The sequence below is a fragment of the Genypterus blacodes genome, unplaced genomic scaffold, assembly GCF_046128005.1.
Source record: "Genypterus blacodes isolate CSIRO-AG114 ecotype Tasmania unplaced genomic scaffold, CSIRO-AGI_Gbla_v1 ptg000099l_1, whole genome shotgun sequence".
In the NCBI taxonomy this organism is placed as follows: domain Eukaryota; kingdom Metazoa; phylum Chordata; class Actinopteri; order Ophidiiformes; family Ophidiidae; genus Genypterus; species Genypterus blacodes.
Genome location: NW_027466903.1, coordinates 655,237 through 681,419, shown reverse-complemented (window position 1 = coordinate 681,419; position 26,183 = coordinate 655,237).

The window sequence follows — 26,183 nt, the reverse complement described above, 5'->3', positions numbered from 1 at the left end:
ACCAGATCTATGGATGTTACCTTTTGATTGAGAAGTGAATCATTTTCAGGAAACGTTAAAGTAAATCAATGAAAATCACACAGATGTGTGTGGAAAGCCAAGGAATAAAACACAACCTCAGAGACAATTCGCGCTCGAATAAAGAAATAACTCCCAATAAAACATCACTTGATGGGAAAATATATATGTTTTATTTATTCAGCAATCAGAAACAACCTTTTAGAATCAACCATTACATGAAATAAATCCAAAGTTTGAACATGTAAAAGATTGAAAAACAAGAGAAAAGAAAAATGTACAGCAAACAGTGCAAAGTATCAATGTCATAAATGTTGAGTGCATGGACATCTTGAAGAATTGATCAGACGTGGGCTCCTGTCATGTCGATCAGATGTCGATCAGAGTTCTTAACCTGAAACGAGAGATAAGATAATCAATACAACAATACAAACACATTCCAGGAATTGCAGAGGACAATATAACCAAGCTCCTTTAGTGAAGAGACAACACCTCCAATGACAATTTCCTAAAAAACTACTCAAACCACATCCCCAAGTTAGAAGAGGACAGATTAATATCTCTCCTATCTCGCCTATTAGGAACGCCCTCAAACAAGGCCAACACACACAAATCCAGCGTGGACGTTCGTCATTGCCTCTACACTTGTTGTAGAGTTTCATCACATCTCAAAGCAAGATCACAGAATGAAAGGAGTTTAGTGAGTTGCGAGTTCCCGGTGTACTTGAAGGCAACAAAGGCCCGGACAATAGCCGCTGACATTCGTTCCCCTCATATCACGCTGCACTTTCCTCCCATTGTTCCCGCTGCACTTCTCACATGTATTGTCTTACATGATATCCTTAGAACCCGATAAGACGCCTGCTGAAGGTTTTTGTGGCTGAGGACACAGGCCTGGGAGTGTCTCAGGGTTACAGCTGCTTATTATTCTCCCATGCAGCAGACTGGGAGACTGTAGGGTCTAGGGAACGCCTTATCGGATCCCCTTTACACCCGGCCGAACCTGGGCTGCCTCCGCCCCTCCCTCCGTTACTCTCGCCATGTCCCGACACTCCCTTCCTCCAGAAAGACATTACGGTATTACCTTTCGCCCGAAACTATACAGCTTGTTGACAAGAATGGGAGGTATTCTGAATGTATGGGCTGCACCGAGCAGCTGGGGTCATTTGAGACCGCCGGCGAGGATGCCTGACTGGTTTTGGTTTAATCTTCGATGTATGGTGTCATTGTCTATGTCGCACAACAAAGATAGAGTAACGCATCGTCTTAGGATACCATGACTTTCAACTGGGGGTGTTTCCTACCTAAAGGTGTAAGGCCACTTCATTTATCTTGTCTGCCGTTTGAGATATCTAGAAAGTGGTCACATCCCGTCTCACAAAATCTGTTAGTCCACACCGTATTCTTTCCCCCAGCTATTCAGAGCGCACAAAAGTTATGTTTTGCCCAAGCTGTCTTCCTCTACAAATCTTTCCGATGTTTGGCTGACAGTATAGAACAGTTTGGGGTCTGCAGGAGGTCCCTAAGCCATCAACGGTCAAACTCCGGGAGATGAAGGGAGGTGAATTCAGACAACCCCCTGCTCACAGCACCTCAAGGGCACGCGCTGCCTGTCAGTCTGTGGCAGCTGATCTGAGTCAAAGCTACGTGTGCTTCTCTCCGCATCCTGCTCACCCACTCTGCTGACACTGCAGTTTAAGGCCTATATATATTTATATTTAAAGATGTGGGACGCGCACGTGTGCATGTGGGCGCTTTGACTTGCTGATGTTTCCCAGGATCTCTGACGTCTCGGCATCACCAAGTGAGGTACCGCATGTCAGCGCTGAGTGAGTGAGAACCAACAGCCATGAGGGAGGGAGGGAGGGACAAAAATAAGTTGTCCTTTTTTATTAGATAGATAAATTATTTTTCTTATACCATATTTGTTGTTTACACGTCCCTGTGCTTGTTGTTCTCAGTTAAACTACTTATTTTGCATTCGGCTGACATGTTAATCTTCATCTCACACACACACACACACACACACACACACACACACACACACACACACACACACACACACACACACACACACACACACACACACACACACACACACACACACACACACACACACACACACACACACACACACACAGCTCCCAGTGGACATGAAAGTATTCCATCAGCAGTCAATGTAACAGCACTTGCTTAGATTGAGGATGTAGCCAATCATGCAGCGTGCGTCACTATTTATGCTCCGACACAGCAACATCTTAAGATGTCATAAATAACACAAGACCCTAAGTTTACAGAAAACTAATTTGGCCTTCTTTTCATATTTCTGACCACTATTCTGCAGAGTCACGTGAATCTGGTAACATTACTGAAGCTTCACAACACAGCAAAACTGTGTGTGCACACAAATACAGCAGGAATGGCAAAGCTGTACCACAAAGTCGATTTGTAACACAACAGAAAGTTGTGCTTGTGCTAGAGTTTGTAACCATTATAATGTCCACAAGTACAATTACTTATTTGCGGTTGATCTAACTGGGCTGAACGGAGCTTGTGCCTGTCTGCCCATGATGATGATGATGATGATACCATATAGACCCAGTTATAAATCTAAAGTAGCAGTGTTTCTGCAACTCTGTGCATTTGCAATGAATATTAGGATAACTAATAGGAATGACAGCAAAAACAATGAACGTGTAACCACACTGCACACAGAACTCACAGGATAACACGTCTGTCTTTCATTTCAGTGCACTGGAGAAACTATGAATTCTTTAATGCCAGTCAATCTAGATTTTCCCAGACCAGCTCTGGCACGGAACCTTGTCAGACTCTCTATCACAATGCGCATTTATGCAGAAAAATCCTAGATTTTTGGGAGTGTTCTCCCCTCATCCACAAAAAAGGATTCCATGTCAAAGCATCTCTGGGGAGCCTGACAAAGGCAGAAAGCAGGGTGTTGCCCCAAGTGTGATAACAGGGTGGAGGAGCTGTACGCCTTACAATAGTTCTGCTAACTACTCCCAGTAGACTGCAGAGCTCCATGTGGAGGCATCTGATGCTGCCGATCTGCAGAGAGTCCGACTGTATCGAGGCCAATCAGAAATGGAGGCGATGAGTTCTGCAGGAGCGGCGTGCTCGGGAATATGCACGCACGCACCGATACAAACTGTACTCGTGTTTGCAGTGTAGCAGGAGTTCTTCGAGAAGTTAGATAAGTTAGGACCCGCACAGGCAAACAGACTGAGGGCAACAAACAGAGACACACATACACACACACACACACCACGGAGTGTATAAGCACAAACACACAGGCAAGAATGCCAAGCGTGTACACAGCTACGGTAAAACTGACAGAAATGCAACATGCAACACCTCTCTCTCTCTCTCTCTCGCTCCCACTGTCTGTCTGTCTATCTATCACTGTCCGTGCGTCTGAACCTGGGGGAGACATATTCTTTTTCATCTGTCAGTATGGATAGAGACAGACATGTTCAAAAACACACAACAATGGCCTCGGCAGCACAGAGGCGGCTCTATGTTTTGTATGCTTGAAGCGCTGCATTATCTCCTAAGTGTCTGGCAACCCCAGCATAGTAAATAATGAATACTCCCCTTCTTCCTGAAAACCCCTCTTTTCACTTCAGGGACCGGCCGGGGGTTTACCTGTATAAATGTCCTTTCTGTGTCTTTGGAGGAATGGATAGCACTAAAGGATGTGGGTCAGACGATTTCATTAGCACAGCATTTCTCCCTGTGTCTCCTTCAATCAGCCGTTTGACAGAGGCAATGTCACTCAAAATGTCTCATGGACGCCCTCATATAGAATTCTGAGAGAAAAGGGGGATGCAGAGGCTGCTGATCCATAGCGAAGAATTAGTGAAATATAGCCCCGTCTAACAAGAGGGGCAGCAACAGTGATGTTTTAAAGGAAGGGGAGAGAGGGAGAGAGACAGAGAGAGAGAAGGAGAGAGAGAGACAGGGAGAGAGAAGGAGAGAGACAGAGAGAGAGAAGGAGAGAGAGAGAGACAGAGAGAGAGAGAGAAGGAGAGAGAGAGAGAGAGTCATCACCTTTCAGATTGGCTGAATCTTCTGTGTCATCTTTGGACTTGAGACTCTGGATATGATGCCACTTTGTTTCTGGGTCACAACGGTATCTGTAAAAATACAGAGTGGATATAATGTTATTCTTCATTAACACTGTAGGAAACACAAGCGTGCACACACAAGTACACACATACACACAAACAGAGCCTACATTTGGCATAAACGCAGCAAAATGTGATATTTGACAGTAATTGCACTTCCTGTTTGTCCCGTGTGGTTTATTGGGTTTTGCCATATGACCTACTTGTCTCGCTTGGCTTTTTTTTAAATTCACATTCGTGTAACAATGAAGTCAAAACACTGGACTTTAATGTGCCACTGTGTGTGTGTGTTCGTCTCTTTTTGGTTCCCCCACACACACACATTCATTGAGGTTACACTGAAAGAGTTTCAGCTATAGTGAATTATTTACTTGATTCACCATTCGGGCCTTTAACCCCTCTGCAAATGCACAGGCAGCCAGGGTTAAAAATACACTCCCATAGGATCGTTGTTTGGCTGTACGCGTGTGATTGTGTGATTGTGTGCGTGTGTGCGTGTGTGTGTGTGTGTGTGTGTGTGTGTGTGTGTGTGCACAGGGGTTTAGGTTTAAAATATATAACAGTATAGCATATAACCCATAGCATCTAATGTATCTCCCATCCCTCTCCCTGTGTCCCTCTATCCCCTGCTCCCTCTCTAGCTTTCCCTTTCTCTCTCAGTCTCTCTCTCGCACACACACACACACACACAAACACACACTCGCAGGAACTCATCAGAGCATCATTATGTGGGTACTTTCTGAGTGTGAATCCATGCTGTCCCAGATGGGATTATTATAACACAGCTTGATCTGTGCAAGAGCTATGAGTGTGTCTCTGAGTGTGTGTGTGTGTGTGTGTGTGTGTGTTTCTGTGTGTGTGCTGTTTGTTAGGGTGTAAAGTGAGTTGTGTGGCCCGTGCTTCATGACCTGAGCGAATGTGAGCGTTCACCTTTTTGTGAGAATATAAAATTGAGGGTTTTTGTGTGAGCAAAAACTGTGCCATGCCAAACCATTAGCGCGAGCAGTGAAGAAGTGTGTCAGTGATGCGGCGAGCGCCTGTCTAACAGCAAACTGAACGAGGCTGTGGCCAGTTCCCTGTCTGACTGACTGAATATTAATGTCACTGAGATATGTGGGCCTTCAGGGATCTGCATACACACACACACCAAAACCAACTCTATGTGGCCATGTTGCCGCGCTATGTCCCTGGCATGCAGTAGTGTTGTCATGGATACCTCCAGACACATCCGCCATCCCATAAGCGGGGGGATGCTGAGCGCTTCAGAGGGGCTGGCGCCAAGGCTGCACCCCCCATCCCTAAAACCAACAACAACCCCCATTCTGGATCCCCTCCCCCCAAAAAACTGAATTGCTGTCCCTTATTCTCCCTGACATCCAGCTCAGCCCTTAAAGGCTCTGAGTGCTCTGGGCAGAGCTGCAAGCTCTCAGCAGCTCTCTGTACCTCACACTGAGGCCTCGGCTGAGCTCTAATGTGAGTGTACACACATGAGACAACGGGAAGAGAAAGAGGAAGGCGCAGAGTACCTAACTTATTGCACTTCTACTCTAGCTCTAGTTATGCTCTTAGCTGTTGGTTTAGGAAGGAAATGCGCTTACGATTTCTTGTGACCTGAAGTTCTTTTATCTACCTTTGTTGAACACACTTATTGTAAGTCGCTTTGGATAAAAGCGTCTGCTAAATGACCGTAATGTAATGTAATGTAATGCAGACAAACACAGCGGCGCCTGATCAATTCTTGCCAGAGAAAAGGCTAAAATAGGCGTTGAACAAGGAAAATTAATGTTTTCTCTCCCTCTCTTCCCATCTGTGTGAGCATGTGTGAGTGTGTGTGTGTGTGTGTCAGCCTTGGGCTATGGTTAAGCCTCTAGTTCATCCTGAACTGATCCTTTTCATTATCCATTCTCAATAATTCAACACTGCACTTGCTTTAATGGTTTAATGTGGGCAAAACTTCAATCCACAGACTGCCCACACACACACACACACACACACACACACACACACACACACACACATGCGCACCTCATCCTCTTAACAGCACTCTCAAGGCTTGGCCCAACACCACTGAGGTGAATAAAGACGTGTAAACGTGAACAGGTGCCGCCATCGCTGCACCTAAAGCTTTTATAGGTAAAACACTGATCCAGCAGCAGCTCCATCACGCCTGCCTGACAGTCATGGGATCCGTTGATTCAGGGAAGAAGTCGTATTTCCCCACAAAATTTTATATCGGGCTATAATTGCAATGAAAACGCACATGAAACTCTCTCCTGTAAGATGAGGGAATGCAGGGGTTAATCTTTTATGATGCGTCCCCTCCTGTCTCTGCTCTGCTCTCATATTCTCCAGTATGGCCGAGCTCGCTGCCACCACGTGTGTGTGTGTGTGTGTGTGTGTGTGTACGTGGTGTGTGTGTGTGCGTGCGTGCAATGAAAAAAGTAATCCTCTTTGATTGGGAGGGTAATTTGATGTGTCAATTATTCGTATGCAAATGCAGGTACAGTTTCTCACGTCTGGCCCCTCCCCCCCACCTCCTCCTCACGTATTCCTCTTAGGGAAGAAAGCTGACGTACAATGATAGCCGGCATAATGGGACGGGGATATTTGCATGCACATTGTCCGACAGAGGACGGCACACAAATCATAAATTGAGGCTACGACGGCAAAACAATGAGGAAGCGGCAGAATCGCAAGTCAGCGCCCAAAATATTTGACAATGCAAAGCCGCGGCGCTACGTTGTAATGTAAATAATGCAATGATGTTGGGTAAACAGAGACACAACGGGCTGGAATATATCACTGGATGTATTATGGACGAGCAAAACAATTCACTAAAGCTTTTGTCAGCTAAACACTTACGCTACGATATTCCTCTTTTGCCTTTGACACATGAGAGGCGGAGGCAACGCGCGGAAACCCAGCGTGTGCCCAGGAAACATATAGGGGCACATCCTGTCTCAAGGAAAAACAAATGAACAAAAAAACAGGGAAATGGTGGACGCGTGTGTTTGTGTACCGTATGTGTCCATACGCTGCCATATGGACGCTTTAAAAGGCAACTCAAACCCGAATCTACAAGAGGTATGGAACGGCCAAAAGGGGACGAGAGAGGGAGAGAGAGAACCTCAGAAGACTACAAATAGACTCTGTTGTCTGACCCTCTCAGCTGATGTGGTGGTTAAAGTAAAAAAAAAAAAAGAAAGCTTTTCAGGCCCAAAACAGGATCAAACAACCTGCAGCAGAGTCCAGTTACACCATAACAATGGCTTACATTCACTCTCTGCTTCAACACACACAGGCTTTTACCTCAACCCCCCCCCCCCCCCTCCTCCTGTATCTGTATTACTAACTCAAAGAGGCAGTGAGGTGGACTGGTGAGTGGGTGAGCACGGGTGAGGGAGGGAAGTATGGCGATATCTTAGACGATAATGGCGTGGAGCAGATTAGATGGTATCGGCCCGAGCGGTGTTTTTTTTTTTTTTTTTAGTTTGTTTTTTTAACTGTCAGCTTCTTCTTTGCGGCTCGGCTCAGATCCACGCTCGACCCCGCAGGCACTCTCAGTCTCACCGAGGAGGCTGAGACCAGATGAAACGCTCAAAAGAGAGAGAGAGAGAGAGCTCTAAAAACTCTCCGGAAGAGAGAGAGAGAGCGAGAGAGGGAAAGAGAGCGCAAGAGACAGAGAAAGAGAGAGAGAGCGAGCGAGTGAGAGAGAGAGAGCTCTCAAAACTCTCCGGAAGAGAGAGAGAGAGAGAGAGAGAGAGAGACAGCGCACAAGAGAGAGAGAAAGAGAGAGAGAGAGAGAGAAAAAGAGGACAGATTGCTGTCTGACGGACTTGACCCGCAGAAAAAAACCTTTTAAAAAGTGTGAAAATGCCGACAAGACGACTCTGTAGCTGGAATTGACTTAAAGAGCCCAAAATAAAGGGGGAAGGAGGAACTCTGCTGCTCCACTGACGACCGGACAGATCTGTAACTGACAACTTGACCTGGAAATATTGACAGATTCTGAAAGATATCATGTAACTGCCAAGGCGTCTCCGTCCACGTGAGACAATCTGATTAATTGCAGACTCGCAATAAGACAGTGACGGTGTGTGTTTGTGTGTGTGTCCCCTTTGCAATTTGTATTGGTGTTGCGCTGGTTGACTAGTTGTGGAGGAATTAGCATGCGGGCGAGCGATGGGAGAGTTTGTCAAAGATCAGGGGAGGCTGTGTGTGTGTGTGTGTGTGTGTGTGTGTGTGTGTGTGTGTGTGGAGGGGGTCTCTACCCTCTACCCCACCCACTGGGCGAACCAACATTCCACCAACGAGGCCTGACAGGAAAAGCCGACTCGTGTTAAGAGGAGGCGCCAAATAAAATGGCGGAGAACAACCCGGAATATTGCTTTCTTTCGTCCCACTGCGCCGAGATACGCCGTCATACGTCTATCTGTCCATCTGTCAGACGGCCCTTTCTTCTCCTCTCTAGCCAGGCTCTCTCCTCTTGACCGAATAAAACTCTGTGTGTGTGTGTTTGTGTGTGTGTGTGTCACCCGCATCAAAAAATGCTAAGGCCGGCCCTTTTTTTTTTTTTTGAGCGGGTGTTCTGCTGGACCATAGAGCGAATAAACATCCATGTCAGGAGAAAGCGATCTGGGGCCCGTCTCTCGCCGAGCTCGGGCTCTCCTGGGAAACACGCAGCTCGCACAATGGATAGAGGCGGCCTTTTGTTGAGTCTCTGAGAGCTGCAGGGCTAGCTCTGGATCAAACAGGAGTGTGTGTGTGTGTGTGTGTGTGTGTGTGTGTGTGTGTGTGTGTGTGAGAGAGCAGTGCGAGAGTGCACACACACAGACAGACACCTTCGCCCACACACACACACATATACACGTGCACAGGCAGAAACACAGACTTCCCTCATCTCCCTAAACTCAGTGTGACTAAGTAAACTTCTTCACCCTTTTGCTGCATTACTGGGAGCAGCGAGGATGAATTTGAAATAGCCGGCAGGAGACGAGAGGAGAGACAAAAGGGCAGAGCGCTGACGTAAATCAGTGTTGGACTGATTTAGGCTGGTTTAGTGTCCGTCTAAATGGACCTGCTTTTGTCCCACATACAAATCGCAGTTCAAAGCATGTGGCTGGGTTCCCTCCTGGGGTCCAAGGCAGGGGAATCCTGCAGGGAAGTGCCATGCAGGTGGATACTGTGTGTGTGTGTGTGTGTTATTTGTCACACACGCCTGCTATACATTCAGCGTCTCCGATATGAAATTGGATATTAGCTCAAAGGAGGAGAGCACGGCAACAAAAGACAAGCGACGGAAAGAGTTTTTGTGCTGAAACGTAGAAATCAACAAGCAGACACTGAACTTTGCCGTTGTTATCACAGCGGCAACACAAACACGAGTACGTCAAAAAGAGAAAAAAAAGCTAGTTCCTCCCCTCTTCCCAGAATGCATTTCAAAAATATTTTCAATCCCAGCCACTGCCTTGCTCCTGGCCGTCTGCCCCTTGTTCAGGCTCTATGGGAATTCTCCCCTCTGAAATGAACTCACACCGTCTGACCCTATTCATCCCCAAGACTGCACTTTCCCTGGGACTCCCCCTTTTCCAGTCCCCCAGTTTCCCACAGACCCCCTTCTCTCCCTCTCTCCGCATCCTCCTCTTCTTTCTCCCTGCCCCCCCCCCTCCTCTTCCCGCGAGTCTCCCTGCCTTGCTTTCAACTTCAATTTTGGGCACAATGAAGTTGTTCTGGCTGACAGTTTGGCCAGTAGAATAGGTGTTGTTTGAGCCTGCTGTGTGGCCCAGTAGCCGGCCCATTCTTCCCTGCGCCGGCTCAGTTACCGAGAGCCTCGCTGGTGGGACACGGAAGCCAATCCGTCCCGTCGCGCTCCCACCCACCCGCCCCCTCCGACCCAAACGATTAGCCTGGAAGCTGCACTCGGACTAACCTGCACATCCGCTTTACGCACCGGCGTGTATGAATGGTGCAAACACACGCTCATGCACGACCTCTGTGCTGCTGTGACTCCATTAGACGTGCTCCCGCTTTCTAACCTCTCTCCTTCCTATGAATCCACGGGTCCGTCATGATACACGTGGACCTTAACGTAACAAGCAGGTTCAGCCTGGCCTGATTTACTCAGTTACTCTGTGTCTTGTAGGACGTGTCAGAGAGGATTCTGTATTGGGGTCAGCTGGAAAGACAAAGCCTGCAGCCCTCTCTCCTCTGTCGCTTTCAGTAAGCATCAACCTACCAGACCCCCCCACCAGCAACCCCCTTCACTCCCTCTCTCTCTCTCCCTCTGTGTATGTGTGTGTGTGTGTGTCTGCTTTCTGATTCCTTCTTCCAAGCGTGTTAGCCATCAAACAAATATAAAGATTTGCACTATAAATATTCTTCTTTTCCGCATCTCCTCACACACACACACACACACACACACACATACACAGATGCAGGCACAAACACACACAGACAGACACACAGACACACACAGACACACACATAGAAGCCAAGACATGAGAAAGTGGCTGCGAGAGGCCCTGATGGCGTTGGGGGGTTTGTGGGGGGGGACCATATGTCCAGGCGTTGTATATCAGTGGGCTCGCCCCCAGCGCTCTGCCAGACCACCATAACTTAGTTTGTCTTCAGCACAAAGTTTGGTCCAGGCTTGGCTGGGTTCATTAGGAAGCCATTCTCTGGAGCCAATGAAGCTCAACAGACCTCCAACAAAGGAGCTAATCACACCCACCACTCGCCCGTCTCCCTCTCTCTCTCTCCCTCTCCCTCTCAATCTGTTTCTAAAAACTCTATCTCTAGAATTCTTCTCATTCTGTCAGTTGCCACCACTAACTTTTTGACAATACACTGCATCCTGTATACAGCAGAGCATGAAGAATACACAATTACAGGCAAAGAGTTGCACAGTATCGAAATGATGAAAGGAGAAAGCAACAGACCCATCGCCATGCATTGCGTTGCATTTGGGTCTGGAGAGGCGGCGGAGCTGAAACAGGGAGGAGTAATTGTGTCCCTGGTGGAAATTCACACCTACGACTGTTTGTGTAGTGGACTTACCAAGTGTTATGTTCTCACCTGACAGACACTTTTCTGTCTCGGATGAGAGTGTTAGACGGTGAAATGTGGTGTTCTGAATGTGGTGTGTAAACGCCTACCTGCAATATGTGCCGTGTGTGTGTGTGTGTGTGTGTCTGAATAAGTGCATGTGTGAGCAAAGGAAGCGGTGCACTGACGATGAAGAGCCGCAGGCAGCTGAATACTTGAAATGACCTTGAACCTCAGCGTTCTCCATTCCCATGGCTGCGGGGACGGTGAGCTTGTACAGTCCTTGTGTGTGTGCACGTCTGTGTGTGTGTGTTCAGTCTTTCGAGAGGAAAAAAAAAGTATTCTTTTTTTTGCGCTTTATCTTTGCACATAACTTTTCCAAAAACGAAGAGTCAGAATGAAAATAATTGAATAATATAATCAAATTTAGCCAGTAAAGAGGTTTAATGAAGATATTTTCAGATGAATATCTTCATTATGATATCAAATGACATCATAGTGCCACGTGTGTGAGCTCGCCGTGTCCCAGCCTGCAGCGAGTGTGTTTGCTGCCCCTGCATCCAGCGGAGACGACCTCGCTCCATACTTTGTCCCCTACTGTGCATACAGGCTGCAGGCAAGCAGGAACAAGGCTGAACTGGACACACACAGACACTGTACACACAGGATGGTCCCAACGCACACAAACACACACACAAACAAACACACACACACACACGCAAACTGATGAGGAGCACTTGGTCGGGTTAAGAAAGGCGGTAGGGGGTGGGGCTGGCGAGGGGCAGACCCAGCGAGGGGCAGTAAAGGCCACATCACTGGACCCTGCATGGACACAAATGTCAGCAGCAGGACCACCTGTGCTGGGAGGCCCAGCGGCGTCAGAGCAGAGGAGATGATCAAAGAGAGACGGATAAAGCCGAGCGCCACAGACATTACAGCTCAAAAACAAGGTGAGGCACACGTGGGGCGGGTGTGTGTGTGTGTGTGTGTGTGTGTGTGTGTGTGTGTGTGTGTGTGTGTGTGTGTGTGTGTGTGTGTGTGTGAGAGAGAGCGAAAACTGGAATCTTAATTGACCCGACTGTCTTTATCAAAGGTCTGGGCTCTTTTCTGAAAGGTGGACACTCGAGGCTGCGTCCCCCTGTATGGTCGGTCCTGCTCTCCATCCATTTAATGTAACATTTCAGCTTTCAAAGTGGAGCGAGAACACAATGTCCTCTGCAGCCGGAAGACACGGAATACACCGCAAGCATACATCCATACACAAATTCACTCAGATTGTGAGGTACGTGAACCCCACCCCATTTCTGAAAGGTCAAATGGCAGCCCGGCGTCATTCTTAGGCACTTTGTAGACCATTTCCACACATACATCCACCTTTAAGAGAGATAAAAATCCACTTAACACCTCTTTGGGTGACAACAGAAAGCATGTCCGGCCTGTTCACCAAGCAAAGAGTTTACACACAGCACCTGTGTGTGTGTGTCTGTGTAGGGACAAAGAGCAAGAGTGAAGTTGGAAATGAAACACACAATGGCACACGCACGCACACACACACACACACACTAACCTCCTGCCAGACACAAGAGATCACACCAACTAAGAACCCAAGTCACATTTTAGATTACTACAATTAGAGGTAAATACATATTATACATTTTAATTTCAGTGTGACATCGTGTGTGTGTGTGTGCAGATTGCGGCGTTGCCATCAGAACACTATTGTAATTTCTTACAACGGTCTTTGGGCGCTAATCAGGTCAATGCAGATATGCATATGTGATGTAAGGGTGATATTATGATTAAGTTTCTATTCATACTAATCTATCTGATTGACCATACAGAAGATTAAATATTTAAATGCACCATCTTTACATTTACACTGCCCTAAAATTCCACTAATCCTCATTTATAAGCTTTTTGTTCTCAAGTATTCATTAAAAAAAAAAAGTGTTATCCCCTTCACACAAACTTAACACGCTTGAGCTTCGTCGTCTTCTTCCACTTATCTGTTGTCAGCTTGCTTACAAATCAAAATAAGCAGAAAAGCAGCACTGAGCCAACCAACTTACCTCTGCACAGCAGAAGTGGATGTGGCCTTAATCTTGAAAATGAGACATTCAAAAAAAAGGAGGAAATATTCTGCCTCTGCACCTCACAGTTCGGGCGTCGTGACTCAAATCTATTCAAACTGCTACCAAGCCACATTTCCCTTTCGGCCCTTGGACGGAATTTGTTAAGTCATCCTTTAAGATATCTGGCTAAGTAACGGACCAGGACGCAAAAGTCAACTTCCTCGGCAGAGGCGATAATTAATTTACAAAGCTGTAGGATTGGTGGCCGGTTTTGCTGACTGCTTCGCTTGAAACTTCTATTTTTAAAAATGTAGCATTTTAGCGCGTATCAGAATTTATCTTCCTTTTCTTTAGAAAAGTCAAAATCCTAAATAATCCAGACAAATAAAGAAATTGCGTCATTCAGAAGTTCAACACGCACATTTTATATTCTAAAGTGTCAGAAGGAAAAGTAATGGAGGGAATACACACACACACACACTCACACACACCTGAGACCATCTTCATACCAGCATGCTTTGCCTGTAGTGAAAAAATAAAGAAATGCCCCCTTTGCTCTTCTTCATTTCCTTTTGTGTCCTTCATTTCCCAAACACTGGCAGGAAGCGCGGCAGAGTTCCCTCAGTAAAGCAATATGTTCTCTTCGTCATCTCCCAGCACCTCCACCTCCTCCCAGTCCAGACACCAGCCATGATTCCTGCCTGCATGAAGGTGGAAACACTCTTCGGTTCTTTGGCGATACTGATCGATGCCATTACCTCCGAGCCGACACAGAGAGAGGAGGAAGAAGAGGAAAACATGGAGGTGGGGGGGGGGTTAAGGAATTGTACCCGATCCCTAAGGATGGGATCGCTGAAGGGACGTGAGTGACAATTTGGTATGAAACTGTCAAATGTCACTCAGGGAGACGATCCTCATCTTCTAGAGGCCTAAGTTTGAGTGTTTTTGGATTCGTTTAAGTTAATACGTCTCCATTACACGTGCAGGTTCTGCGCTGGAGGCCCTGACCGATATTTCAACTAACGGGGGTGAAATTGCAAGTTCAGCGGGCGCCCTCTCTCCTCTTTCACACGGAGGGAATGAAATCAAATCTTTTGTGCTCATTGGACATTGAGGGTGGGAAAATGGCAGAGCGACAGAGGGGCTCCGCCGGGCCGCTCGTTTGGGCTCGGAGATGGCGTGCCAAGCGCCGCGCTCGCCGCTAACCCACTGCCTCCACTAACAAGAGCATAATGTATTCTATTGTGGTCGTCCTTTGCCCACGTTCATTACGCCAGGAAGCGGCGATGGTCCTTCTTTTTGTCTTCCCTCTTTCCCTCTGCCCCTGGTCTCATCCCCCCCCCTCCCAATTTGCTTTGCTAATTCTCTCTCTCTCTCTCTTTCTCCCCCTCTCTCTCATGCGAAGGTGGCACGACAGCCGAAGCGTCCCTCATCGTCACAAATGCAAAAGAAAAAAGGGGGGGAAGATGAGGACAGGAAGGCAGGAAGGAGGAGAGGAACAAAGGAGAGACGGGTAGAGAGAGGTAGAGAGTGTAGGTGGATGAAGGTAAGGACTGCGGATGAAAGGATGGAGGGAAGAGAGAGAGAGAGAGAGAGAGAGGGGGAGGAGGAAGAGGGAGCTGGGAAAGGAACAAACAATGAAAGTGTGAAGAGAGAGAGAGGGAAAAAGGGATGATGCCAGCAGAAGGGCTGAAGGGGATCAGAGGAGCAGCTCCCTCCGTTTCCCCTCCATCCCTCTCTTTCTTCCTCCAGACGTCACAGTCGCTCCCTGCCGCCACACACTCTCTTCTGTTCCTGTCAGGTTCCCACTCGCTCCGGCTCCCTCCTCCCTCCTCCTCCTCCCCTGGCTCCTCTTTTTTACCCACCTCCATTTCCCGCTTCTGCTCCTCACCCCACTTCTGCTTCGCCGCTTAATGAGAGCTGGCGGGACAATAGTGGCATTGTTACCCGCGTTTGGGAGCCCTCGCGCTGAAACAATCGCTGTTTACCCAAAGCTGAGCTGCAGCCTGAGACCTTCGCCTTCATTACAGCCAGCGACAACTCGCGATTAAGTTGGAGCCAAAAAACTGTCCCTTCCCCTACGTCCCTTCCTCTCCGTCTTCCCCCTCTTCTGTCATCATTTCATTTCCATTTCGCCCTCCTGCTTAAGCTCATCCTTGCCTCGCTCCCCCCGTGGTCGCTCGCATGTGGTTCATCAGCGGCGACAAGGACAATCGCGGGAAGAGCATGAGAGAGATGGAGGATGGACACAGAAAGGATAGGAAGAGGAAGAGAGGAGAGGAGAGGAGAGGCGGCATGAGCGACAAAAAACATTCCAAAAAGCAAGTGGTTGCACGCCGATCACTTTACTAAACGACCTTCACGATCTAGGACGAGGCTAATTTCTTCATTAAAAACTCCCAGCAGGCTTTGGGTGTGCTGCAGGCGGCAGCGAAACACAGGCGACCGCAAGAAATGAGGGAAAACTCTCTCTCGCTCTCTCTCTCTTTCCATAACGGCCTCAGATCATAATAACACCGGTGTGTGTGATGGAGTCGGTGGACTGAACGTGCCTCCACGCCGACAAGTCGCTCAGCTCTGTGGCGTGGAACAGAACTATGAGCTCCCAGAGGCGCCGTGCAAAACAGCGCCATGAATATGCGTAATTAGGTGGGACTGCTGTAATTTTTCCGCGTTATGGGATGTGACATTTGTGGGGCAGCAGCATAGATCAGCGTAAGCACCACTGACAAATGTCTAATCCCTTCCTCTGCAATAAGGTGCTTTACACTTTGCAACACAAAATATACAGTTTGCCTTCACACACTTGACAGCCACTGCGCACAGCAAACGCACAAGAATCAGTCAAACTCACACACCTACACACACACACACACACACACACACACACACACACACACACACACACACACACACACACACACACACACACACACACACACACACACACACACACACACACACACCGGTGAGTGACTAACTGTATACGTAAATAGATCACAGTTGTCCAAATTTTTAAAAATGCAGTTTACAAAAGCCCTGTCACATGTGACTGTTAAAGGTGGAAAACAAGAAATGGTGAGCGAGGGGTTAGGTAAAAATGGACATGATGTCGGCTGCTGATAACCAGATGTAGACTTTGGCACCGCTGATGGGGGGGGGGGGGGGGGGGGGGGGGGGGGGGGTGTGTGTGTGTCGAGGAGAATACGAGTGAGGATATGCTGGGGGAGTCTTGGAGATCATTTGGCAGCTTTTGATGACATGGAATAACGACAAGTGTCTATGTTAATGTGCGGCGGTGTGTGTGTGTGTGTGTATGTGTGTGTTTGGATTTAGATGAGAACGAGGCAAGAATGTGTGGAGGCACAAATAAGAGCAGGCACGCAGCCACGGCAACACTGACAAAAGCATCTATTAATAATTGGATTATATTCTTATATTCAACCACACACACTCTCTGTCTTTCTCACACACACACACCCTCCTTAGCTCTTCCGAGAGGGCCAATTTATAGACAGTATCATACTGCACTAAACCCCCCTCAACACCTCTGCTCGTCTCTCTTTGCCTCGCCATAGACCTTCCCCACCCCCCACCCCCCATTCACCCACACACACACACACAAACGACACAGCACCCTGACACAATCTTGCCGGCACTGCCACACATACCGAAGGGGAGGACACATCCCTCATAGCACCCAGGAAATTAACTTGACATTTGATGCAGACGGTGAGGGGGGGGGCAAAATATATTTGGTGAGGAGGGGGGATGGGGGGGCAAAGAAAAAAAAACAAAGTGTACCAAAGCAGAGATAGAGACAGAAAGCCATCCCTTGTTCGCCCCCACATCCCCACCCCTGTTAAGCCCAGGGATGCGTTCGTGGTGTGTGTCTGTGTGTCTGTGTGTGTGTGTGTGTGTGGAGGGTGGGGGAGATGGGGGGGATTAGAGTGATCTGCAATGCAGACTCCACTGGGTGCCCACGGAAGAAATGAGCTTCATCTTTTTTTTGTGCCCGTCCTCCCTCAGTGTCTGCTGTCTGTCCCTCTTTGTTTCCGTCCTTTATGATGCTCGCTCTCTATTTTCATATCCACTTCGTCCCACTCCTCCCCCTCCCCCTCCCCCTCCCGTGTTTGCTCCTCTCTGTTTAGGAGGAAGTTGACGGAGGATCAACTGATGGCGCCTGCGTTTTATTTCTTCCGCATCACAAACACTGATGCGTTCGGGCTTCACTGATTTTTGATTGGAGAATTGGAGAATATTCCTCTGGTTTGATGACGATAAAATAAGCAATCTGTGCTAATTGTTGATGGTTCCATCCCCACAGCTCGTTTCTGTGTCTGGGCCTGGTAAATAACAATAAGGTGCCGCCTGATCTTGGCGTGCATGTGTGTGATAAGATTAACGGCGGCCGTAGAACCAAACACCACAATTAACACGTCATTATGCACCACTGCAGCTTACACTCAGGAGCACATACAACACACACACACACACACACGCCAAGACCCCCGACCAGCTAGTGTCTGTCTCAATATCCCAGCATTAGACATGCAGGAATGTTAACATCATTATGCACAATTGTGAGTGTCTGTCTGTGCCCTCCCCCTTGTCTCCCCCACCATATTGTGTCTGCCGTTAGACTACATATGTGCATGCATGTGTGTGTGCGTGTGTGTGTGTGTGTGTGTGTGTGTGTGTGTGTGTGTGTGTGTGTGTGTGTGTGTTGTGTCTGGCAAAGGGGTGGCATTATTTAAATCTGATTTTGTGTATGCAAGTTGAAAATCGCTGATTGTTGTGCGGCTAAGGGAGCGTCTGCATGTACGAGTGTTAAATCCTGTGTGTGTGTGCATTCGCATTTTTTTTGTCGCACAAAGTCAAGCTGCATGAAGCGTGTTAGCAGAAAAAAAATTATTTGGAAAAGATTTCCAATTGCATACGGCGATGTTATTTTAAAAAATGATTTGTCGATAAAAATGGGATTAAAATTGAATGTTGGAATCCATTTCTGTTTAGACACGCCGGCAGGTCACACACACACACACACACACACACACACACACACACACACACACACACACACACACACACACACACACACACACACACACACACACACACACACACACACACACACACACACACACACACACCTTGAGCACTGTACTCCATTGCGTTGCATAATGAATTATCAAAATGAAGATCTATAATTCACCATGAGCACAAAGGGCTTGTAGCTCTTGAATTCGGCAAATTAATCTCTTTGTGCGTCCATCATGTAAATAGGAAACACACTTCAAATCAAACATCCAGAACAAAATAACACTCACACACACCTTTTTTCTGCCTCTTCTGCCAGGGCCAGAGCTCATAGTCGGACTTGGTCGACACATAATCCCACCCCGCTCCCCACACACACAAACACACACTCACAGGTTTAATGAACACGCTCGTGAAAATGTCACATTTTTTGATGAGGTTCAAGCTCTTTATCGGGGGGGGGAAGAGGCGCGGCTTTCATTCTGGCGTGGGCGCTATGAATATGTGTTTTGCATCTCTGAGGTGGTAAAGGGGCTCTACGCTAAACATTGCATCATCCAAACGCACACGTGCACGCGGCCGCTGCAGGTCGCAGCCATTTTAAAAGCAGGCGTCTCACTTGGCGTTGGGTGCGTTGGAGAGCCGACGTCCTTTGACAAACGTAGCACGACGACACAAATAAAACCCAGACTAGAAGGAGGACGCTAATCTATGTGAGAGCGGCAGATTTCTCTTTACAGTTTGATGGGATTTAGAAATCAGATTCAAACCATATGTAGATATATAAATATACCGTATATATGTTTAATTATGAGCTAAACGTTACATCAGCTGTAGTCAGAGAGGAGAGCCCGGTGAGGTTTGTATACACGGTCCTTGTCCTCCTCCCCGGCTTTTACAAAATCCCCTCCTGCCACCTCGCGATTGCTGGCTGCCAGCGATTTGCATCCATTTGCATGATTTTACGGCGTGCATATCCTTTGTTCTGACTGTATGACGACGGCGGCCGCGATGATGCAGGAGAAGCCCCCCCTGCACGCCGCGCCATTACACAGCCCACCCAGAGCTACTTGAATATGAAATGAAAAAAAAGAAGGGGAGGGGGGCGCTTGATCTGTTCTTTAATTATAAATCGGCGAGCGAGAGATTTCCATAACTACCTGACTCATCCCGCAAGTACATCAGCGGTAATGTAATGCATCAGAATGAGGGCGAGACGAAGACGAAGAGGAAGAGGAAGAAGAAGAAGAAGAAGGATGTTGTGGTTTTGTGGGATTTTTCTGAGGAGACGTTGGGACGGACACACTGTGTGCTATCGCTAAGAGGCACCAGCATCTGCAGTATAGAGCACCGCATCCAAGCATGAAATATGGAATTACTTGACAAATAGGAAATAGGAAAATTATGGATGGAAAGTAAATCAGTGCAAAGAGAAACTCTTTCTTGTACGCTATTTTCTCCCTTAGTCATCAGTTGTAATTGGTTGCCACTGTATTTCCAGATAACAGTGATTTATGTGGATTTGATGTTTGTGAATTATTCTAATGCATGTTGGCACCGTTTGTTCTCAATTGTTGCTTTTTTTCCTGGACGGACAATATCCACGCACACCCACACAGACACATTTAAGCGCTGCTAATAACGCAGTCGCTCCAGCACCGATGATACAGATGTGCTCCTACAGCTGCGATTATTAATATATGGTAATTGGAGGAAAGGCAGTATTTACTATATAGCCGACAATGGATTTTTTCCCGCTACCTTTAACGCACAAAAATACAAAAAATTACCAAAGCTAATCTCGTACCCAGAAAGAATAAAAGTAAGTCGGCTTAAACAAACCACTTTGATCCGGTGACCTGGCCGTGCGTGGCAGCAGGGCCGTATGGGGAAGTGAGCTGTGACCTTTCTGTAGCTGACTACATAATGTACAGTCAGAGCGGCGGAGGGGTAACGACCCTGACTCACTCTGGACTCTGTGGCTTTTAGCCGGTAGAATTTTGAGGTCCATAGGTTGATGGTTATGCATGTCGAGCCGGCCCGGCGTTGTGAACCGTACGTCCCTTTGTGTGGCTTTGGATAAAAGCATCAGCCCAAAATGGATAAATGTAAATGGAACGACTGCTGCATATGGATGTGATATCGCAGTCGCTTTGTGAAATTGGTAAAATAATTCTAATTCTGAAACTAAGAATTCGAAGGTCCTATAGTATGGAACAGGGGAGTAAAGGAGGGAATACGACCAACCTATTGTAGGGATCTCGGCTGCTACTAATTCCCACAATCCTAAAAGATTGGAAAAAGGTGGAATGATGTTAGAATAACAAAACACAGAGGCCTGCGGCCAGAGGCCTGCGTCATTCAAGAAATAAGTTTTGCCTTCTAACTGTTGCAAGCCGCTCACGCCGTGTTGTTGTTGTTCGCTCGCCATTCTGCAAATAGGAAGTGCCTACATGCGTTTTCTGCTGATGGCGACCTGTCAATCATTTCAGGCCTCATATCCAAGGAATCTTGCATCATCCGGGCCAACTGGGTTTGCTGGGAAAGAGGCGTCAAAGAGTTGGAAATCTTGAAAACGAGTCACTCGGGTGTTTTCGCCGTCTAATAAGCGCCGCCGTGCGATCGGAGGGAGCTCGGCTCGTTAAAACGCGCCGCTCCTCAATAACATGAAATGTCACATGTAATGATCACTCGGGGTCTAATTGATAGAGCCGACTGCCTCGCACGCAACGCCAGGAATGCCAGGATGAAGGGTAATTACGGAGTGTTAGTGCACAGGGTCATTACACTGACCCAGCATGGATCTCAATGGCTGGAGGAGATGTTTGTGCACATGGTTCCTATAGTTCTAACTACTGCCTGTGTGTGTGTGTGTGTGTGTGTGTGTTGATGAACAGTGAACAGTAACCTCTGTTTCCCCTGTGCTGCTTGTCTTTGGTATGGACCAGAGGGCAGTGAAGGGGTCATGGGATTTGATATTGCCCGTGGTCACATTGCCCGAGCTCCCTTCAAACCACTGTTTTTCTGTTTACTGTGTCCTCTGGACCACTACTAACATATCTGCCTTCATCCAACACACACGGGCCACATTTGCTGTAGGCAAATAGACAGACACACACACACACAAACTCACTCACTCACATATCAGCAGAGATGGGCACAGAGGGGAGAAATGTTCAGGCTAAATCTGTTAACAAAGACATTTGTCTGGTTTCAGCAAATGCATCAAAAGACAACAAACAAATCAATTGGATCAATAGATTGTTGTGTTGTGAAATGAATTAAAAATGGTGTTACTCGTTCAAAGCCTTGTAATAGATCATATTCAGATTATAATCAGATCAGATCATAATCTTTTGTACTTTTATAGTGATGGGTGAAGGTTACACTAAGGTCATTGCTTTTATAATATGGAATAGTTTGGGTTAATTAGACCAATTTATATTCCTACAGGATCAAAAAGATGCAGCAGAGACGACTACATGATGGTGCCCATGTATATAGCTGACACACTTACACACACACACACACACACACACACACACATCTTCCTTTCTAAACTGAACTCACCTCATGTGGGTCCATAGGAATCCCAGCGATGTGGCTTGGCCCAGCGCTTCCTGCCTCACGCCGCTCCACACAGCTACATCTCTGCAACAATGGAGCACACACACACAGGCCCAGTGTTTACCAAAGGGTAACCTTTACATATCGAGTAACTTTTCCTCAGCAAATTGCAAGTAAAATGTTCCCACCATAGGAGCAGGAGCGCAAACACGGCGCTGCCATGGAGGAAAGAAACATCGGCAGCGTTTACGGCTGCTAAGTTTACTTGCAGGGATTCAAATTGGCAATAACTTTGTGCAAATGTCTTCTCAACCTTCGCACTTTGCCGTAAATAGCACGTCAAACCTGGGACCTTTATGGTACACGCATGTGCTGGCTTTACAGAACATCTGAAGGTCACGGGGGCGTCACAGTTTCTCTTTCTTCAAAAATATCAGTATGCAGCCTTGTTCAAACGTTAGCTAAGAAGGCTGAAGAATTTATTACTTACACAGCACATACAGGAGCTGTATAGTCACACACACACATACACACACACACGTTCAGATGCCGTTTGAAGCGATATGTCGTTGAACCCTGCGACCTTTGACCCCAGTCTCCTCTATGCTGTGCACCTCGGACGTGAAAAAGAAAAACGGCGGCGGGCCAAGTTGAGATTTGTTTATGATGTCAAAGATTACAGCAAAGTGCGGATGAAGAGGAGCCAGACATCAAACGGTTAAGTCCTTTTTTCCCTCCTCTCTCCTATTTGACCTTTTGACCTTGCAAATTGATGTAACTGTTGACATTTCCCTCACGCAGCAATAAGGTCAAGTGAACCCAGTGAGAAACTAATCGCACGTCAGGAAAATAGACGAGCGTGAATGACAAAGGATGAATGTTTGGGTTCTGGTGCTCTATATGTGTGTGTGTGTGTGTGTGTGTGTGTGTGTGTGTGTGTGTGTGTGTGTGTGTGTGTGTGTGTGTGTGTGTGTGTGTGTGTGTGTGTGTGTGTGTGTGTGTGTGTGTGTGTGTGTGTGTGTGGCCTTTGTTGTTGATGTTATTTGGGTTGGATGAGCTAAGATAAGAGTTTCCTCCCTGTTGTTCCCCAAAGTGATACTGAAGCACCTCTGGCATGTCGGCATCAAACTGACAGGTGCCACTTTTTATTAGAGCTCCATATCACACACACACACACACACACACAGAGAGGAAGAGAGAGAGAGAGAGAGAGAGAGAGAGAGAGAGAGAGAGAGAGAGAGAGAGAGAGAGAGAGAGAGAGAGGTGCTCCATGGCAATAATCAATAACACACACATACACACACTGTAGGATTGTTTTTTACTTTTAAGATTTTATTGTTTTGTCATTTAATAGAAACAGAAATGATACAGTACAGCGGTAAAGACATGCATATCACACACACACAGACACACACATATGCTGCCTTTAAATAAAAAAAGGAGAAGAAAAAAAATCCAGATGAGGAGATGTGTTACCTCAGCACATCCTCACGCCTCCATTCTAATGTTCTACACCGTTTTCACTCTGTCTTGTGGTGTGTGTGTGTGTGTGTGTGTGTGTGTGTGTGTGTGTGTTTGTGTAGCCCTACGGCAGGGTTTAGGGTAACTACCCCCCCACCACACACACACCTTCACCCTGTTTCCTTTGCGGCTTGTGTGGCTTGTCTCGTCTCATCCCATCTCTCTCTCTCTCTCTCGCTCTGCTCCCACCTCCCCATTGCTACTACTTGCCTATGTGTGTGTGTGCAAATGTGAGTGTGTATGTGGGGGGTAAATTGGCAAACCGCTGCTTCCTCTAAAGCGGTCGACGGTGTGACGCAAGACTCTCAAACCTCTGCTATTAAGTCGTAAAATGGACAAACTCTCCATTTAAGCAAACCGAGCCGATTTAACCTATATACTGTGCAGGCATATTAAACTGAAATATGACATACACACACACACATCCCAGCACAGAACCCCAGCCTTTCTCTCTCTCCCTTTCTCTCATTGCGACTCAACAATTTGCACCTACCTGTGTGACCGAAAGGAAGCAGGCCGGCCGCACACCCAAGCGCACTTCCTTTATGAGGTGTGCGTCTCCTCTCCGCCCCCAGTGGCTCGCAGCGTTTCATTATACTAAAGTGAAGGTCTGCTTTGCCACCCCCCGCCCCCCCGACACACACACACACACACACACACTGCCTGTCTCATTTCCTCCCAGTAACAATCCATTAGCTGACGTTGGGCTTGAACACGGCGGCGTTTAATTATTCTGGCTCCTTTGGCAGCACGCCGGGGCCGTACCACTCATCATGAGGAAACGGGGGGGGCGGGGGGGGGACGCTCATATTGTACATATACAGTATATGCACTATATGTAAAAAGAATGGAGTGGCGGGCTGAATGGAGTGAAAGGCTGCTCACACACACACACATTAGAGTGTGGTCACACAGTAGTCACACACACAAAAACAAACCAAATATTAGAATTCTGACAATAGTCAAATACATCCAGACATCTGTGCGTGTGTGTGTGTGTGAGCAAGCACAAACAGGGACGACGCGTGCGTATAATTCATCTTGAATAATTTCCTGCACATTTCTCCCCTCACACTCTGCCTCGGGAGCACTTCAGGATGAAAAGGAATGCTAATGCTGCGTCTGTATCTGGCTGAACAATGTGTTTGTGCGCGCTCTAGGAGTGTTTGTGCGTGCGTGCGTGTGCCGACGCACCTCCTCGCCGAGCACGTTTATGATAATTAACAGATAGAAGAGGTCAGCTACGGTGCGAGCGCCACAAAGAGCGACAGAGAGGATGATGGGGAATAATGAATGTATCATCGATTTAAATGAATCGGTAATGTCGTCGCTGGCTTCCCTTCTGCGCGGTGACATCAGCGTTATCTTATCCGGTGTCCCAGATCCACGGTTTCATCTACACTTTAACTAAAGTTCAAAGTCTGCGACGTTGATTACCGCATAGAGATTCAGCGCTGCATGTTTACACTACAGGATGTGATGTTATCCTTCACTCCTGTGAGATGAAGACGACCACAAGCAAAGCATCCGTCATCTCCTTTCATATCACTAATTTACCACAGCACTTGTGACTGTAAACATTGTTCAAATAGAGCTGCATTGTGTACGTTTGGTTGATCTACAAGTTTGTTTCTACGGAGGCACAAATGCACAGAAATGGGACGTTAAGATTGTAATAGCATGAGCAAATGTGTGTGTGTGTCGCTGGTGGCTAGTCAGGAGGCTAAACACAGGCCACAGTCATCCAGGGAATTAATACATGCAAATGAAGCGCGCCGCATGCATAGCTGCCAATGACAGTAATTGAATAATTGACTTTGGGCGCTCCGTCCGCACGCGGCGCTGAATTCGTATGCGTTGAGCGCGCGTATGCGTGTCTTATGCCAGCGGACATTTTAGGTCTACCCTCCTCACACTCTCTCTACTGCCAAATGCCTTAAGATGGTGGCACCTTGAGGCAGAGAGAGAGCGAGAGAGAGAGAGAGAGAGAGGCACTCGTAGAGAAAGTCGACCTCCTCATCCCTCTGCCCCCCACCTCCTCTACATCAGGTCCTCACGACAACACAGGACAGCCCCCCCCCCTCAAACCCTTAGCCCCCCTAATAAATATTTAATTCAGCCCTCTCTAATAAGGATATTAGGCGAGTACACCCCGGCCCCTGCGTATATGCATGAGTCCTTTCTCATCAAATTTACATAAAAGGGCCAGATGCTAATGAGAGCGTAGCAACTACAGCTCGCCGTCCCTATATGCCGCGATGCTGCTGGCTCGCAGTCCAGGAGCAAGTATAATTTAATTGCCGAAGAGCATATATTCTTCAAACGGTTCGCCGTATTCAAATTGCAGCGAGGCCGCGACGCCGTATGCTTTACAAAGGAGAGGGGGGGGTGGGGGGGGGGGGGGTGTTGGGCTGGCATATTTTTATTGTAGTTGTGGCACATACTGCTTTATGCTTATTTAATGCCCCTCCCTGTATGAAATGCTACATGATATGCTAATGTTTATGCATAACGCAACACAGTCAAATGTGGCTGTTCGGACAGTGACTGAGCACAGATCTAACCGCGCTTGCTCTTATGTTAACATCGCAACAATAAAGCAATTTAAGGTTAGGAAAATGTGTTATGATGATTGCATTCAGGTTATAGTGGGACTTTTTGTATGTAAATATCTACAGTATATCTTTATAGATATATACAGTATATACTAAACATGCTCCAGTGTTTGTAATTAGTCGAGCATGAATAATGCAGCGACATGAGATATATTATT